The following is a 12,682-nucleotide window of genomic DNA, read 5'->3' on the forward strand; positions in this document are numbered from 1 at the left end:
GCACAGGCGCAGTCACACCCACGCAGTCACACCCCCCCATAAACAATCGCATACAAACATGAACCCACGCAGGCACCGCATCACTCGGTTCCTCTGAGACCCAGAGACACATTCACAGCTTGCAGCCATTCACAGCTCGCAGCCAGACCCCTACACCCCGTGACATTCACACGTAGGACAGATCAGCAGTATACAGCCTCATTGATACACACGCGGACTTCAATGCGCAGCCAAGAAGAGCTCACCCACCGGCTCGTAAGTCACTGGAAAAATATTAAAGCGTTCCCTCCCTCCCCTTTTATCTCTGGGTAGCGCGCGCGCGCGCACACACACACACACACACACACACGCACGCACGGAGACATTCACCCCCACCCCCAGTCCCTAAGCGCCACCGAGCCTCCTAGCCTGTGACCCGGAGCCCCGCAGTGAGCCGCTGGAGCGTCTCCCCTGCGCCCCCTTCCTCCCTGCTCCCCCTTCCTCTCCCCTCCCCCTCGTCTGGGGCGAGGGCTGCGCGCAGTCAAGCCCCCTTGTCGCGCGCCCCTCCCCGCGCGCGTGTGCGCGCCCCCCCCCCCCCCGCGTCTGCATCGCGCTTTCCGAGTGGATGCGGCCACGGGGCGGTCTCTAATTACCTCCTGTCCCCTGGCGACCCGTGAATAATGGCTACTGAGGGCGCTCGCAGGGGCTGCTGAGAAGGAAACGCGGGGCGCGAGAGGCGCGGCGCGCGCGGGAGCGCGAGGGAGAAGGAGCGAGCCGGGCTGCGCGAGCGGCGGCGGAGAGAAAGGAATCGTGCGAGCGCTCACATTTTTTTCTCCCAAGGATCTTCTCCGGCTGCCGAGTTCTGGAAGGAGCGAAGGGGAGCAGGCGTGCGCGGAGGAGGAGGCTGCCTGGGGAAGGGAGACGGCGAGACGCGCAGCGCCGGCGCTGGGAGGCCCGGGAGGAGCCCGCAGGTATTGTTGGCGGAAGCTTTGTGCCTTCGGGGAGCCGTTCTGGGGTGCGCGAGCTCCCGGGTCCCCGACCACCGCGGCGCTCCAAACCCGGCACCCCTCCCGCACGCCGCAATCTTGGCTGGAGTTGCAGCTTTGCCTGTTCGGGGGTTGGTTTTCCGTGTCGGTTGAGGGAATTGGTCTCAGGAGAAGGAATTTCTTTCCTTTTTTTTTTTTTTGCCGCAGTTTGGTTGTGCTGGAGATTCCTTCCTCCCCTTTCCTCCTCGGTCTTGGCGACAGTCGTACTGGCGGCAAGTGAGGGGCTGAGATGGAGGGCTGAGATGGAGGGGCTAGTGGCAGTGGGTGGGGAGTGAGGACACCAGCGAAGGAAGGAGTTTTTTTTGCTCAAGTTCGCAATCTGCGCCCCAGAGCTGGCCAGGCCGGCGAGGGCCGTCTGCGCTCCCGGTCCTGCTCCCGGCAACCGGTGGGAAACTTCCCGAGAGCGCAGCCTCCTGGGGAACTTGGCGTCCCTGCCGCCTCCGGGTGCTTCCTCCGGCCGCCCGCCCGCCAGCGCTTACGGTTGTGCTCCCCACCCCCGCCTTCCTCTACCCCCAGCGGCTTCCGGATCTGCACGGAGCCGAGCTGAGCTCCGAACACTTCCCCTGGAGACCCCTCCCCACTCCTCGCGCGGCGCCTGCTGGATCTTGTGCCGAGTGGCCGGGCTGACAATGAAATCTGGCGCTTCTGCTCTCGGGGTGGGGGTTAGTGGTAGCTTGGTCTCTCCTGGGGCTTCTGACCCTGTGGAGGGGACGGGCGCGGGGGGGGCGGGGGGGGGACTTATTAGAGGGAGGGGCTTGTTGGGGTTAGAGACTTTGACGTAGGATGGCGCCTTGAGGGGTGGGGGCGAGGGCAGGTGAGCTGCAGGGAAGGCCGAGGCCTGGGTTCTGGACCCGGGCGGTGGATTCTTGGGCTTGCTGATTGGTGACTTCAGGATCGCCGTCGAGGGGCCTCCCCAACCTCAGCCTCCTCCCTCCAACTGGGCCTCCTCCCCTCCCGTACAATGCAGGCTTCAGAGGGGATCCTGAGGGTGTGTGTGTGTGTGTGTGTTTCTTGCGATCCACAGCAGATGCTGCCCTGGTGACCGGCGATTCGGGCGCCTCATCCCCTCCCCCAGGGTCTGGGGGAGGGAGAGAAGAGGGGGAGGGGAGTGATGGGAACTTCTTTTCTCACTGGGGCCTTGGGAAGGGAGTGCTAGCCCAGAGAATTTCTGGGGATTGCAATCCTGAGAGGGGCTCAACTCAGAGTGGGGGCCACGAGGTCAGAGGTTTCTGGGCACTCAAAGCTCCGAGATCCGTTTGCTCCTTTTTTAAATTTTTGACGGGGGGGGGGGGGGGGGGGTCGCTAGTTGGAACGGGATTGGGGGAGAAGAGTCAATGGGAACCTGCCTTAATGGGATTCCCAGGTGTGCAGCCCAAGGGCTAGCCAGGGACCCTGGAGCTGGACACCCAGGCGGTGAAGGAGATTCTCCCTGTTTAAAGAGGGTTCCTGGGGGAGTGTGGAGGCACCTGGGGCCGGTGGGTAGCAGACAGTTTTCAGGCCAGTCTGTGGCTTGGTCCAGGAATAGAGAGGGTTCCCCAGCTCTCTCGCCCCACATGGCAGGAATGGGGGAGCAGGACCCTTTGACTTGCTAGCAGGGAGGGAGCTAGCAGATGCCTGGCGCTGCCGTGAGCAGGACCTGGCGGGTGGAGCCTGAAATAAGAGCCAGAGAGGGTGTTGCCGTCAGGGGCCCCCTGTGGCCCTGAGGCTTTGAAAAAGGGTTGGTTGACCTGGCAGGTCCACAGGAACTGGAAGTGGAATCATAGGGACTGGGGGGGGGGGGGGGGGCACTTCTGCACTTGCCCCCATTCCCCGCCCCACCCCCACCACCCACAGCTAGAGGCTGGGTGGTTAAGGGTGAGTTTCTGACCCTGAGGCTGGACTGTGAGACCCCAGGTGCCCAGGGCAGAGCTGGGTGAGGTCATAGGGGGGGCAGGATTGATTTCTGCTCACTCCCAGGAGCAAGCACCCCGTTAGGCACAAGCCCCTGATGTGTAGGTATTTGAGGGGCTGTCTTCTCTCTTCCCCACCCACCCCGAATTTCTGAATTCCCGAATTCCCGAATTTCCGTTTCCTGCTGGTGAGAACCAGTCCCTGGGGATCTTAGAGCCCTGAGGCCTGGGCTTTGGCTAGACCAACACAGGAGTGAATGGATCAGTAATGAATGAATGAATGAATGAATGAATGAGGAAGGCTTCTCAATTGGAGGGGTTTAGCCTTTTTTTTTTTTTTTTTTTAAGAAAAGGACCTTTTTAAAATATGGTTCATAGAACATCTGAAAAATGAAAAGAAACAAAGAGGGCACTGAGCCTCGGTGGCTGTGACGGGGATGTGTGGATGCAGCCTCTGCAGTCCTGTGGCTGGCGGTTGGCTTGTTGTTAAAGGCTCCGTCGTCATTCTCCGTCCGTCCGCTGTGTATCCTGCTTTCTCCTTTGGCACGCTAACAGCGGGCTTTTCCTGTTTTGCAACCAGCTCGTCATAAACACCATGTCTCCAGGCTCTTCCAATCTGGTGGATGTACCATCATTTACTTAATATTCCCCTTTTGCTCAGCATTCTGGATGCTCCTGATGAATGAGGTAGTGGATATATTTTTGTGTAGAAAGGTCTTTTTTGATGTTTAAGATGATTTCCTAAAAATGATTCTGCTGATGCCAAAGGCTCCGACGTGCCTGCAGTAGAAGAAATGGGCCTCTCATTTTTCCCGGAGAAGGGGCACATGATTCTCTTTCCCTCCAGCACAATCTAGAGCCTTCTATCAGACCCAAAAGGAGCCTTGGCAGTGAATCACCTGTTTAACCCTCCTCCTTTGACAGAGGAGGGGACGGGAGCCCAGAGAAGGGAGGGAGTCCCAAGATCGCACCGCAGTTGCTGGGCCCTGCAGCCGCCAGGAATGGGCTACTGGTCTGCCATGTTGGTTTTGCATCCTGAGAGTCCCTAGGGCTCCTGTAGCCAGACCTCGTCTACCTCACAGATGGGAACATTGAGACCCCAGAGTGGAGAGAAGCACCCAGCATGCTTCCAACTGAGATGGGCTCCCAAACCCTTCTGTGTCACACTCGCTGGCTGTGGCCACAGGATCTGGGGTCACCCAAGTTAACAGCCTGCCATTGGCCAGCCATGCGATCCCTGTTGTCATCCCCCACCCCCCCACACACACATCTCGCCCTTCGTCTTTGCCATCCCATTTTCCAGAAGGAAAAGCCAAGAATCCAAAGCAGGTGCAGCGAGAGGGGTGAGACTTGCAGAGGTCAGAGGACCCCAGTGATTCTGCCCCTCCCTTGTGCCTCAGTTCACTTGTCCAAAGAGCAAAGTCTGGATCTGTTAGGAGTTGGGGGCAGGTGTTGCACAGGTACCCCCTGTGGGGGAGGGGAAGGACCAGCTACATCTTAAACTCTCCCTCTGACCTTAGATTGACCCCAGGAGGCCCCCTGGGGAGGGAGAGGAAGAGAGGATGAGACAAAGGAGAGAGAAAAGAAAGGAAGGGGAGACAATGGAGAAAAAGGAAGGGGCTAGAAAAGAGAAGGGGGAGGTTATTTAAAATGAAGAAAGAAGAGAGAAAATCCCTCCCCCAGAGGAGAAGTTGGGGGACATCCTCCCTGTATGGGTATTGGGAGGGCCAGGGTTAGATGGCCAGGAAAGGTTAGATATCCAGGGGCTCTGCCAGGGCTGTTTGGGGGGGGCGGGTCCGGGGCTCAGAAAGATCCCAGGTGCACCCAGGTGACAGGGAGGCAAGACCTTGGTGACTTCTCTGTTCATGGGCTCCCCATTAGGATAGGTGGCAGGGCCCCTGCGCGTTGGGGGCTGGGACCAGGGTGTTGGTAGGGGCAGGTCATTGTGGCTCTGACTTCCCATCACAGGGAAGGGACCTTCTGTTCGCCTCCTGCCCGCATGCCCACCAGCCGTGGGGTGTAGAGCAGTCCTGTGTGAGGGTGGGTATTTGGGCATTTCTGTGATGTGCCTCTGTGCTTGGGTGTGTCCCTGAGGTGCCTGCACATCTGTGTGTGCCTTTGTGTGTGTGTCTGTGTCTGATCCTGTTTGTGTATTCTTGGGGGTTGGTGTGCCTGCCAGCCTGGGCATGTGTGTGCCCACATTTGTGTGTGTCAGATTCTGTTTGCATATTTCTTAAGGGGTCTCTGTGCCTTGCAGCTTTGGCACGTGTGCGTGCATCCATGCCTGTGTGTGCGAATCTGTGTGTGTCCCTGTCTGAATGTGCCCTGTCTGTGAGTCTCTGTTCCCATTTGTGCGTTTCTGGAGAGCGTGCCCCAAGCTTGGGCACGTTCCTGTGTGACTGTGTGAGCACACACTCTGCTGATGGCCCCAGAGGAACCCAGGCAGCAGGCTTTTTCAAGCTGCTTTCAAGGTTGTGCGGGGTGGGTGAAAGGGCGGGGGAGCCTTCAGTTTGGAGGGTGGATAGAGGAAGGCAAAAGAAAATCTTAAAAGACTGTCTTCCCTCTGGTCTCCAAGGAGATCAGCCTGTGAAATGATCTGCACGTTAATTAAAAATGATTATATCCTGATTGAGCCGTTCCTGCTCACATCCCCTCCAAGGGAGAGGGTGAGGCTGAGACCAGAGGATGTGAAATTGGGCAGGTCCAGCTGCAGGGCACACCAGCCAGCCCACAGCGGGGTGCGGGCCTCGGAGGGCTGAGTGCAGAGGTGTTAGGGGTGTGCGTGGAGGTGGAGTTGAGCTCCTCCTTTGAATATAAAAATACCCCCTCCTGTGGGTGGTGCTCTCTGAGCTCTCAGGAGCTGGGTGGTAGCCACCAGGCCCCTTGGATCCTCACTCATGTGCTGGGCACCCGGCCTGATTGTTTACACAGATCCTGTGAGTCAGCATTTGTAGTCCTGGGTTTACAGAGAGGTAACGAGCTTGAGGTCACAGAGCCAGAAGTTGGGGGCCCCAGGCTGGGCCCAATCTTCTGACCCCCGGGCCCAGGTCCCCTTCCTAGCTCCCAGCTGTACCCAGGCTCACAATGAGGGGCCCTCCCTCTGCATGACCCTTGAGGAGCTGGAGGCTTCACGGACAGGCCCTCTCATCCTCCGTGAGCCCCTGACGTTGTTTCTTTCTGAGGGCCAAGCTCCTGGGGTCAGGGCCGTGATGGCCATTCCGGTGGGGAGCCTGATGGCTTGCCGGCTGGGGCAGCTCCTGTCTGACCCAGGTCACCTTTGCCAGACTGGGGATGGCCTTCTCCCACTCCCACCCCCCATCCCCCAAGGTGGCTGATGATTCGGCCGCAGACCAGCCACGGGTGCCCCTTGGGACCTGCCAACTGCCACGTACTGACACTCCTGGGTATATGCCACCAAGACCTTTCTGGAAAAAGTCGGGGCCTTGCCTGGGTACCTCGCCCCCAGCCAGCCCTGGAAGGACGGCAGAGGTAGGAGGAAGTAGTCGTAGCAATAATAACCCGGGTGGTCCTCAGCCTGCACTGGGATCGGTGTTGTGGTTCGTAGAGTGTAGGTGCGTGGTGAGCCGCTCACCATGGCTCTCGTGGAGACCTGGCTTCGGGGCAGCCACATTCAAAGCACCTGAGCGCCCTGCCACGTGCAAGGGCCTTCCTGCTTCTCTGAGCCTAGCTTCCCCTTGTGCAGTGGGCATCATAGCTCTTTCCTGGGAGCACTGCTGAGAAGGTCGGGAAACCAGGTCAAGTTTGTACAAGTGCCTGGCAGCATCCGGGTCACTCAGGGTTCACGTGTGCATCTGTCCATCGGGGCACCCGTGTGGCCACGCCGGCGCTGGGTTTGCAGGCTTCGGTGGAGGGACGCACGGTACTCCCTTGGTGCTTTCTAGGAGTTTGAGGTGACTGTCATCTCAGTAGGAGCCTCCAGGGGCGAAGAAGCTCCTGGGACCCCCTTCTCCCAGAAGCTGCATTACCTGAGAATGGGAAAGGGAGGGATGTTTCTCCTGGACCAGGTTTCTTAGGGGAAACTTGACCAAGGGTAGGGCTCTGGGTCCAGAAATAGTCTTATGAAGAGTCAGAGAGCAGATGGGACCAGAAAAGTTAGCACCCACAGGCTCCCAAGGGCAGAATCGGGAGAGACACTGGCCGATGTTGGCTTATCCCACAAAAAGCCCTTTGCACTGAGGCATCAGAGCGACCCCGCCTGCCCAGGCCATCCCTGCCAGGGGCCACCCCCAAGAGCACCTTGAGCGAGGTGGTACCTGCCTCTGCAGAAGACCCCTCCGCCTCCCCCAGGCCTAAGACCCTCCTTCCGCCCTGGGACGGGGAGGCTGGGAGGCCCCGCCTCAACGGGGATCAGAGGATGAACTCTGCCTGCATAATGCGGGTCCACCCCCGGAGGCCCTGCGCCCCGCAATGCTGGTGAGGGGCACCTGGCTCTCCTGAGGCTGCAGCTCAGCTGTGCCAGCGTGGCATACGGGGTGTCCATCATCTACCTTCTCAGGACCCGAAACCAGATGTTTGCATGACATCTGGTCTGTGTCTGTCGGATCTAACCCAGCAGCCCACCCGTGGCCCCCAAAGTGCAGACTCCGGGGCTCACTAAGACTGCCCGTGTCTGGCTTTGAGCCTCAGTCTGCAGGCCTGAGAGCTGTCACACCCCACACCCACCCCGGCCCTTGTTAGCTGTCTTAGAGTTGAGGGTGTGGAAGCAGAGGGCTCACACCGGTGCCAGTCCTCCTGATGGTGCCGCGTTCCGGCAGCTGTTCCCACTGACCGGGCCCCAGAGACGGGTGCGGGGCATCTGACGGGCCTGGTGTGCAGGTCCAGCTCCATTTCCCACTCCCTTCCGTCTTGTCAGCATCCAGCTTTAGCCTCGGAGGCGCTTGGCTGGCTCCTGCGTCAGCGTGGGTCCGGAGGAGAGGACTTGGGCCCCAAGGCTGGGAGGGACACAGGTGGCTGCAGAAAGCAGCGTGATACAGCATGCTGGGAGGCCGGGCCGTGTGAAGGGGCCTGGAGAGTTCTAGAAGGTCAGACAGTAGGTGGGAACAGGGAAGTCATAGACAGGAGTGGAGGCTGAGTTCCCTGGGGTCTTGACTGCTGTGAAGCGATTGATCTAAAGAACTCGGGGAAAGAAGGGTCCCCCTGTGAGGATGGCAGCTGGAGCGGCGCGGAGCTGGGGACGCGTGGAGGGCGGGACGCAGAGGCCTGGGTGTGGCTTCGTGCCCTCTGCCTGCCAGTTCTCCTTGCGGAGCCTCAGTTTCCTCCATCAGAAATTCATTCCTGACCTCCGAGCCCCGAGCCTCCGTCCTAACTCATTGGGCCCAGACTGGACAGGGGCTTCCTCGTTATGACCACGCTCCCCACTGCTGTGGGTCTGGGGTGCTGCTCCAGAGGGAAGCAGGCCTGGCCCAGCCCTGCAGCTTGTCACCTAGCCCCAGGGGTGATGGTTAAGTCTCCCTGAGAAGAGGTGGTCTGTGGGGAGCAGTAAATACCCAGCAGATTGCAGTTCCCGGAAGAAGGCTTCTTACAGAGGAGGGATGCACCTGAGCCCAGGGAGGGGCAGGAGGGGAGCGGTGGGGTGGGGGCAGGAGGGGAGCAGTGGGGTGGGGGCAGGAGGGGAGCGGTGGGGTGGGGGCAGGAGGAGGAGGCGGCTAGTGGTCAGGGCCATTGTCTCTCAGCTGAGATGTGCGATGGCCCTGCCGGTGCGCCTGGGCATTTCCTGCTGCACCTGGAGCTGCGTGCGTGACCTCAGTGGTCAGGAAAGGCTGGGAGACGGGCTGAGGCCTCGGGCTGGCCGAGGGGTCTTCTGCTGTGTCCGCAGAGTCCCTGCTCAGTGGAGTGTGTCCCGCCCAGACCTGGGTTGTCTGGCACCCCGCTTTTCCTGGACTTTGGGGCTGATTCCACAGGGTGGTGCTGGCGTCGCCCACACACGCCCCAGGCTCAGGGCCACAAGAAGACGCGGGCTGGGGCCGGGCGGGCGCCCCCGGCCAGGTCAGGGGCCTTGGAAGGGCTCAGTGCCGGGCGGGCGCCCAGCTCTCCTCGCGGGAACAAGGCTACGACCTGCAGGGCCAAGCCTGACCGCTGGCCCTGGCTAGACGGCTGGTTCCACCCAGGACCCATTCGCCATATGTCCTCACGCCGTCCGCGACAGGACAGATAGGACACCGTGTAGGGGCTTTAATGTCGCTCTCAGTGGACAGTGGGCAGCAGAGGGGTGAGGCGTGCGGCTCTGCCCCCCGGGGGAGGGAGGGGGGAGGCCTCTGCGTCCCGCCCTTGACTCCTGCTTCAGTGCTCATTCTAACCCCAGCTACTTTGAAATCGGCTCCCTGTCATTAAAGCGCTGCTGGCGTTGATATGTGGGAGGGTGCGGTGTTCTCGGGGAACCTTTTGCTGAAGTGACAGTGGCGATGAGAGGCCCGGGAGAGGCGGGTCTGGGTATTGAGGCAGAGAACGCCGATGCAGGCGGAGCCCAGCCCCAGCTCTCCCAGCCCAGCACGTCTGGCCATGTGGCTTCTCCCTCCCATTTTTGAGAGGGTCTTAGCTCCTAGAGGAGGGGGAGGTCTAGGAAGAGAAAAAAGGGGTATCCAGGACTGAGGGGGATTGAGAGTAGGGGTGAGTGAGGCAAGAGCTGGCCAGTGTGGAGCGGCAGACGGAGGAACCCGGGCTGGGGCAAACTCAAGGGCGAGCGCAAGGTCTGTTCGCATATGCCCTTGGCCCCAGAGGACCAGAGAAGGGGGCTTCGAGGCTCCAGTTAATTAAGGCTGGTTCTAAATCGGGAAGATTAATAAATGGTAATTGTCCTCCCGCAGGAGCCGACCAGAGCTCACCGATGCCTCTGGGAGCCCTGATGATGAATTCCAACCGCCCCCCCCCCCCCCTTTCTAGAGTCTCGAATTCCCACCCACAGGTATCAGGGACAGACCTGGTGCAGACCAGGGCCACCTGCTTCCTGCCTGTGTGTGGGTTCAGGGCATGGAGGTGTGTTACCTGCCTGTCCACGTGTCGGCACCTGAGGTCCTCGGACACAGACGGCACATCTGTGTGTGTGTGTGTGTGTGCACGCGTACACGCGCGTGTGTGGCTGGTACCCCACCCTCCATTCAGCTACCTCCAGGCTTCCCTCCTGAAGAACAGTGTCCCCTGACGCCTCCCACCTGTCCAAGGACAAGGAGAGAGGACCCCGCAGGAAGCTCAGCAGGGCCCGGCTTCGCACCTTCTGTGGAGAGCAGTGCCTGGCTGTTTGGACAGAGGTGACCCCAGGCTTCAGCTCCACCCAGAGAGGCCTGTGCCACCTAGAAGCTCCCGGAGGGCGGGAGTGCCCTCTGAGTAGGTGTGGGAGCAGGGGCCAGTGTGCACCCTCCTCTCTTTCTTGGTCCCTTCTAAGCCCAAAGCCCTGGAGCCCGGAGTGTCCCAGTGGCCCATGGCCGTCGCTGAGGGCGCCGTCTTGCTGGCCTGGACTGGTCGGAGAGACCGACAGCGCTCCTGCCCCTTGGTGTCCCCAGAGCTTGACCCAGAGAGACCTGGAGAACGCGGATGAGGGGATAGTGTCAGTGCATGTGGACCTGTGTGTGTGTCTGCGCTGTGTGTGCATTTGTGTGTGTTCTGTGCACTTGTGTGGATAGGGCTGCAAGTGTCGTGTGGACTTTCCTGTTGTGAGTGTGTGTGAGCGGCTCAGGGCTGGGAGTGCAGGGGGTGGGTGTTTCTGCGCATGTGTAGGTGTTGGCGGAACTCGGTATGTGCACTTGGCTGGGGGCGTGCTCTGGGTGAGGTGTGTCAGGGGCTTGCGAGGCCTGCGGGGTCCTTTCTGGCCTCTTCCTTCCCGCCCCAGGGCCCTCTCACCACACCTGCCTCCAGGTCAGGCCGGCTCCCGCCGCCTCACACCCTGACTGTCCGTGCTCCCCGCTGCCAGCACAGCTCTTCCCGTTACCCTTGTTCCTGCTACAAGACGGGCCCCAGGGACAAGGAGGAGGCGAGGAGGCCACCAGCTCCTCTGGCCTCGCCCTAGGAGAGCCTGAGGAAGTGGGTTTCCGAGTTTCTGCAGCATCTAGGCCACAGGGGAGACCTTTCTGGAGACACCCCGGGCTTTTCCAGACGCGAGCTGGCGCGTGTCCAGAGACGGAACGCTTTTAGAAACCAGGCACGGCATTTCTGGAGCTGGGTACGCTGGTTTCTAGAGACGAGACGGAAAGCACTGCTGGAGGAGGGCATTTGGGAGATGAAATAGGACATTTCTAGAGAGTGAAGAGGACATTTTTTGGAGTAAAAGTGAGGCCTTTCTGGATTCTGATTTCAAACATTATTAGAGATTAAACATTTCTGGAAACGGACAATTTCTAGAGATAAAGTGTTGCACATCTGGAAGTGGAATGTTTTTGAGGATGATACGGAAGTATTTTTGGACATAAAATAGGGCACTTCTGGATTTGAGGTGTTTTTGGAGATGGAAAGGCACATCTCTGGAGAGGGGGCGACGTTCCCGAGCAGTGGCGCGTTTTCGGGGCGCAGGTGGAGCCTCGGTAGGGAGCCCTGGCATTGCTGGAGGTGGGTTATGTTTGAAGATGAACGGGGGCTATTTCTGGAGCTAAAATGGAACATTTCTGGATACAACATTCTGGAGCTGAGAATTTCTGGACATTTTTGGACGGAGATGGGATTTCTCAGAGATGAGGGGGACACAGACCTCTTGAGTAGGTGGGGGGGTCTCGCAGGGCCCAGGAACGGCCCCACCTGTGACGCTGGTTTTGCAGGAGATGGACCTGAGTCCTATAGGGGAGGCTCCCACCCGCCGGGCCGGAGTGGCAGAGGCCGCCCCTCCCCGGCCTGTGCTGGATCCACCCCGGGAGGCAGGCCCCTCAGGCCGGCTCTGGGAGCCCCCCTCAGGCTCTCTGCAGGAACAGACAGTGACTGAGTAGTTAAATCTAATTTCTTTCCATTTCCTTGAGCCTCTGAAGCTCCCTCCCCACCCTCTGCAGGAGCCGCCCCCTTTCCCAAGCCCCCGGGGCGGGGTGGCCCGGTTCAGCAGAAGGATGGTGGGGTTCCAAGGCTGATTGTGGGCAAAGGCCCTGATCCTGCTCGGGTCCCTGCTGATCGGAGGGGGCTCGGGCCACCGCCCGGAAGCGGATATGGAGGCCTGTCACCCTTGAGCCTGGAGCCCTGGGGTCATTCTTTCTCTTTCTTAATTGAAATTTCAGCCTCAGTAATCCTGCCGCAGAGTGTGAGGCAGGGTGAGACCTGTGCCTGGCCAGTTTGGGGGAGGAGGGGGAGCCCCTCTCCTGTCCCCAGAAGGAGCCAGGCAGTGACAGCCTCCATGCCCAGGGCCAGGGGACTGCCCAGCCAAACACATGGAGGCTGCAGAGGGTGAGCTTGGTTTTAGCCGGTGGCAAACTGCAGCTAAACAGCTGGCATGCCCACCCTGAGAATCTGGGGGGCGGGGGGCTGGCCTGCTGCAGGCGTGGGATGGGGCAGCCTGTGCTGGGAGCTTCTGAGCTAGGGTAGCAAGAGGGCGTGGCCCACCAGAACCACTGCCTCCTCCTGTGTCTGGTAGGGACCAGAGGGGTGGGCTGGCGGCTGTGAGTCAGAGCAGGTGGTGGCACCAGGCCCAGTTCCTGGTTCAGGGCTGGGTGAGGGCTGGCCTGGTGGGGGTAGGTGGGCGGGGGATGGGCAGCCGAGAAGCCTGTTTTCCCAGCTGTGGTCAGGCAGGCTGGGTGGTGCACTGGGCCGGGTGCTGGGTCACACCTCTGTCTGTCTGTCTGT

General features: G+C 60.2%; 1 protein-coding gene across 3 annotated transcripts in view; it reads left to right on the top strand.

Annotated features, from left to right (window-relative positions):
* Nucleotides 1-12,682, top strand: part of RAI1 (retinoic acid induced 1) — a 116,512-nt gene that overhangs the window by 46,158 nt on the left and 57,672 nt on the right. For 2 of the 3 annotated variants that reach the window (XM_070394950.1, XM_070394949.1), the window contains exon 2: nt 820-950. The exons of the other annotated variant lie outside the window; for it this stretch is intronic. The gene's annotated coding sequence lies outside the window, so the exon portion shown is untranslated. The remainder of the gene's footprint in view (nt 1-819; nt 951-12,682) is intronic. 3 annotated transcript variants of the gene reach the window in all.

Source organism: Myotis yumanensis, unplaced genomic scaffold (assembly GCF_028538775.1).
Source record: "Myotis yumanensis isolate MYYU_CA2020_CCGP unplaced genomic scaffold, mMyoYum1.0.hap1 SCAF_16, whole genome shotgun sequence".
Lineage (NCBI taxonomy): Eukaryota > Metazoa > Chordata > Mammalia > Chiroptera > Vespertilionidae > Myotis > Myotis yumanensis.